The sequence below is a fragment of the Lactuca serriola genome, chromosome 5, assembly GCF_051521515.1.
Source record: "Lactuca serriola cultivar US96UC23 chromosome 5, Lser_US96UC23_V15, whole genome shotgun sequence".
NCBI lineage: Eukaryota > Viridiplantae > Streptophyta > Magnoliopsida > Asterales > Asteraceae > Lactuca > Lactuca serriola.
This window is the reverse complement of record NC_136412.1, coordinates 281,246,205-281,251,838: the sequence shown is the minus strand read 5'-3', so window position 1 is coordinate 281,251,838 and position 5,634 is coordinate 281,246,205.

The following is a 5,634-nucleotide window of genomic DNA, read 5'->3' as shown; positions in this document are numbered from 1 at the left end:
TTTCATCTGCTTTTGATCAACTACAAAATTGTATTCTGTTTTCAATCTTTCAGCTACATTCTTCTAGGCCTGTTGAAAAAACCCGAAAATTGTTCTACCCACCCGACCCGTTCCAAATTCGGGTAGAATGGGTAACGGGTATGAACATTCGGGTAATAGGTTAACCCGATAATAATATAGGTCAGATTTTAGGTATGAATATTTATTTCCGGGTATACCCGAATACGCAAATTCGTTTTTTTAAATAATACCAAATATACAATGCAGTCACGTACGCACACTTCAAATAAAACAAAACTCTTCGTTTCCTTCTTATGAACGACGGCTCGACAGTCGACGCAAACTTGCAAAGGGAATACGACGCTGAAGCTGATGTCCTGAACCGTCATCACAATTCTCAGTTTCTCACTATTGCACAGAATGTAATTAAAAAAGTACATAACATACTATAATGATTGGTATTGTTATTATATATGTACTTGTTAATTATATGGAGTATTTTCCTACCCGATTCTTTATTAAACCAACCAACATGTAAAAATAAAAAAAGAAAAAAAGAAAAAATTATCAATAAGTGTCATTTAAGAAATTTTCGGGTATACCCGATAATTTAATTAGCCGACCCGACCTTAAACCCGAATACCTGAAACAAGAAAACCCGAATTACAATATAGGTCGGGTATCGGGTATTATTTTCTTAAGGAAATACCCGTTCGACCCGAACACGGAAATTTTACCCGTTCGACACCCTTACATTCTTCCATGAGTTTGCTTTCAAACTACTCCCTTCACGTTCGGACGTTGTAATTTCATGAATACAAGCTTCAAGGAATGTTTTTTCCACACCTTCTATTTGTTTCCAACTAATTATAGGCCTCTTTTGTGCCATTGCCATGTCTAATATTCAAAATTCAGCAATGACATACTTCAGCAACAAAACTAGTTAACTACCACAAGTAGACCAACAACATAACAGAAAAGTTAAACAAAAAATATCATATTTCAACAACATATAGAAAAAAAATCACAGTAAGAATATATAAGATTTAAGCAACATCTATTCTTATTATCCCTAATTTGTTTTCATCAAATTTTTGGACATTTCAGCAAAATAATACATCAGTCTAATTTGTTTCATCAATTTTTTGGACATTTCAGCAACATAATACATCAATTCAAAGCATATATAGCAGCAAAATCAGCAAGAATAAAGATCAAACATAAACAACCCCAATATTCAAACAAAAAACGCAATCCAACATCCCAGCAACAAAAAACGCAACAAAAAACATACATAAAACTGAGAAATCGGTGGTTGAAGCTTGATGGAGAGAACAACAAGAACATAGATAAAACCTAGCACCAAAATCGAGCATAAAGAATTCGAGTATCACTTACCAGCGTGAAGGAGGAGACGAGGAAGCCGGAGGCCGGAGTTGACGAAGCCGAAGGTGTAGAGGCACCGTCGGAGATCAGTGAAGGGAAAACTCAACACAACAGCTTGTTGGAGAAGAAGGGTAAAAGAAAATAAGAAGCGGCGATTTTCTTTTAGGGCAAGGGTATGAATGAGAATGTTTTCATCCAGATCTCTCACCAAGTCCGGCCGATTAAGGGATTTTTTTTATCTCTTATCGAATAAGTGGTTAAAATGGCTTCAACCAAACGCTCTGAATCTGAACGATTCAGAGCCTCCCTCTTTATAAGACCATTAAGTGGCTAAACCTTACTAAATATTCAAAAAAATTCAACAATAACATTAACATGCAACTTAAATTTATAAACAAAAAATAACCTTAAAATAAACTTCCATTACCTTAAATTATGATATTTGAAACGATATCAATTTTAGGAGTAACATTAAGACTTTTGTGTTTGAAAGTGTTGTCGAGAAAAAGTTCATTTTTTTTTTACATCTAATTTGTGAGATTCACAATTTTTCGCAATGACATCTACAAAATACATGACTTGTCCTTTTTATTTATTATTGAATTCTAAAAAATGATAAATAAGATTATATTTATCTTTTTCTATTATTTTCATTAACAGAGACAAAAGTAATCATCACATCTCATTTTATCATGGTGCAACTGTACTCTTTTGCTATAAAGTGGCCTATCATATCTATATATTGTTAAATAGTGAAACTTTTAGGATCTGAGTCCTGCTGAAAAACAACAATTTTTCCATAGATGATTACACAAGTTTTGTATTCTTGCTAAGAAACACAAGTGGTGCCTTTTCTTTAATCAAGATTTCTGCAAAAGGGTTATTATGCTTGTGAGACTACAAGGATTTGGGTTGGAAATGTAAGATCAATCATCATAATTACATATTTTCAAAAATTTCATAATAATGGCAATATTGCTTTACACAAAGGGTTGGATCATTAAGTAGTTTTAATACCATATATTTAGGAAATTGAGTATCTAATTCTTATAAACGAGTATTTTAATAATAATAATAACCAACTTAAATTTGTTCTAGTAAAATGGTCACTTTTTCCAGAATAGAGCATTTCGGAGTCACGGTATTCATTCCGGAGCTTTGGTAGGATACAAGATTGTCCGCATATTCTGGACTTACATTCCGAGTATTCCTGTCCGAAACAAGAATTTATGTACGATTGTCAGGTTAGTACTTTGAACTGACAATACAGAGTAACGAACATACGTTCCGAACAGTTATTCCGGATTATAAAACATCAATTTCGTCCCCTATATATAAATGGTACCGAATGTAGTTAGATGCTTACTTATGATCATCCGTAATGATCTCCTGTAACTTCTTCAAGATGAGTTTCTCAAAGAGTAAACACGAATAAAACTTATCAACCTGCTTGTTTACCTACACAACCTTAGGCGGACCAACCCTTATATTTACACGAACATTAAAATTGATGTGATAAATCGTTTCCAAGTATGTTTTCTGGCTATTGGATGTATGGTAAAAATTTTGTTCCGTATTTCTATTGTTTCTTTAAAATTGATAAAATTTGTATACATAAAGCTTCTTGGTTTGTTTACCAAAAAAGTACAGCTACATGCATTCATAGGTTGCTTGCTGCATGTCATCTTTATAGATAGTGTGCGTCTAAGAGGTAACTACCTAAACACAATGTTCGTAGAGGTTGCTATGGATGGGAACAACCAGAAGCTATGTAACACCCAATACTTTTTCAACCAATTTAAACTTTTCAAAAACAACCCATATTCATTAATTCATTACAAAAAGGTTTTCAATTCATTTATTATCAGAGTATTTCCCAGAACCACATCATAAACACATAAAACATGAGGAGCGGTACGATCACGCCTTCCCCTTGTCACGATCTCCAAAGTACCTGAAACAATACACTGAAAACTATAAGCTTGAAAGCTTAGTGAGTTACCCCCAAAATACCAACCACATATACCATACACATAACATATCATATTATAAATAGAACAGTCGTGCACTTTGGATCTACTGTGTGACTGGTCTGCCGCACCGGGCCTTCAGTCCACCTGGTCCACCCTCCGAGTCTAGCCATATACATCGAGTCTGCAGTGTGGTTGGTCCGCCCGCACCGGGCCTTCAACCCACCTGGTCCACTCTCTGAGTCTATAATATGACTGGTCCGCCCGCACCGGGCCTTCAGTCAGCGTGGTCCACTCTCCGAGCCTCGGCACGTCTGGTCCGCCCTCGCGGGGCCTTCAGCCTATCTGGACCACTCGCTGGGCCTTCAGGATATCCGGTCCGCCCTGGGTATGTTGGCCTACAGCACAAAGCAGGACCCGCCTCAACCTAACCCCATTCAATCAACCATGTACATATAAACATATTATCATATAGCAGTTCATCACTAATCAACCGATCTAGCAGATCACATTCATAGCACACTCTAGCCAGGATACCGACCTAACCGGTCGCTAACATAGCATCATCCTATATACCAGGATTCCGACCCTAACCAGGTCTCTAACATATATCATCCTAACTACCAGGATGCAACATATAGCAAAGCAATAACATAACAACTACCCGGACTTCCATCCGATAAAGGGCCGGCCTTGGTGCCTTAGACTCTGTCGATATAGTGAGGACAACTCACCTCACAACTGCTGACTGAAGAGATAAGATCACACTGCTCCAACCTCCGACACGAACTCCACCACTGATCAGTACCACAAGACTGAACTCAATAAATACCAATAATTACCAAAATACCCTTGGAAGTCAACTGTTCAACTCTTGGTCAAAGTCAAAGTCCTCAGTTAAAGCCCACCTTCCTGTGTGACCCTACTCTCTGAGTCGCTCCGCCGACTCGCCGAGTCCCACAATTCTGAGTCCCTTCTCGCTCAACTCACCGAGTCATCCCTCGACTCGCCGATTCACCGCTCAACCAGAAAAGGTTCGGACTCCTCGACCAGACTCGCCGAGTCCAAGGCAATATTCAACAGACTCGTCGAGTTGTTCTTTCAACTCGTCGAGTCCATGCACTCTTTCATCCAACTCGCTGAGTTCACCCATGGAACTCGTTGAGTCTCTTCAGTTCTCATTCCATACAGAGGCTTTCCAAGCCATGTAGGGGCTCCAATCCCTAGATCAACCCTTCTACAAGCCATTCCTCACGTAAAGTGGCAAACTTTACGTGAAGTCCAGGAGCTATGAGCCCAACATGCTCTAGGGCTAGACTTTTAGGGTTTTTCGCCCTTCAGCACCAACTCGCCGAGTCCAACCCCCGGATTAGGGTTTTTCTCCCTTCTGCCCTCATGACTCCAATACAACCTAGATCAGAAGTTGCAACTTCAGATCTAATCTCTAAACCCGAAATGGATCCAAACCAAGCTAAAGAATCCCCCAAAACACTCACTATGGATGACAATAAGGAAAAAGGTTTAAGGCAGAGGCTTCTTACCCTAAAGATGAGTCTAAACTGATGTAGGCTTCAGATCCACAAGCCCTCATGATGCTATCCTCAATGTCCTCCAACTTCTCTACATAAATTTCTCCTTCCAAGCTTTAATCCTCTCAACAATAGAGTCTCTCACGATTTAGGGTTTCTGGAACTAAAAGGGAAGGTAAAGAGGTTGAGGGTGGCTAAAATGTGCTTTATATATGGCACAAACCCCGGATTAGGGTTTTTCTCCCTTCAGCACCAACTCGCCGAGTCCAGCCGCCGACTCGCCGAGTTGGTCACTAAGCACGCCACCAAAATCGCGACTCGACTCGCCGAGTCTACCCATGGACTCGCCGAGTCGATCCTCCTAATTACACCAAGCACCCTGAACTTGCACTTTTGAACCCGGGGTGTTACAAGCTACCTGTAACACCCGTAAATTTGGGCTTGTCAGTTAACATATAACAAACGTTAATTTTTTTTTGATAAAAGTTTATTTAGGATAAATAATCTTAACCAAATTAATAGTTAGGGTCAACAATTGTAACCCATTTGACGTAATAAAGAAGAATTATATAAATATTATGTGTTTCATGATTATTATAATATAATAAAATAGGAAAATCAGTCGAATCGTCCGTAAATCGTAAAAATAAGTGCGCCAAAACATATATATATATATATATATATATATATATATATATATATATATATATATATATATATATATATATATATAATATTTAGAAAGTGCA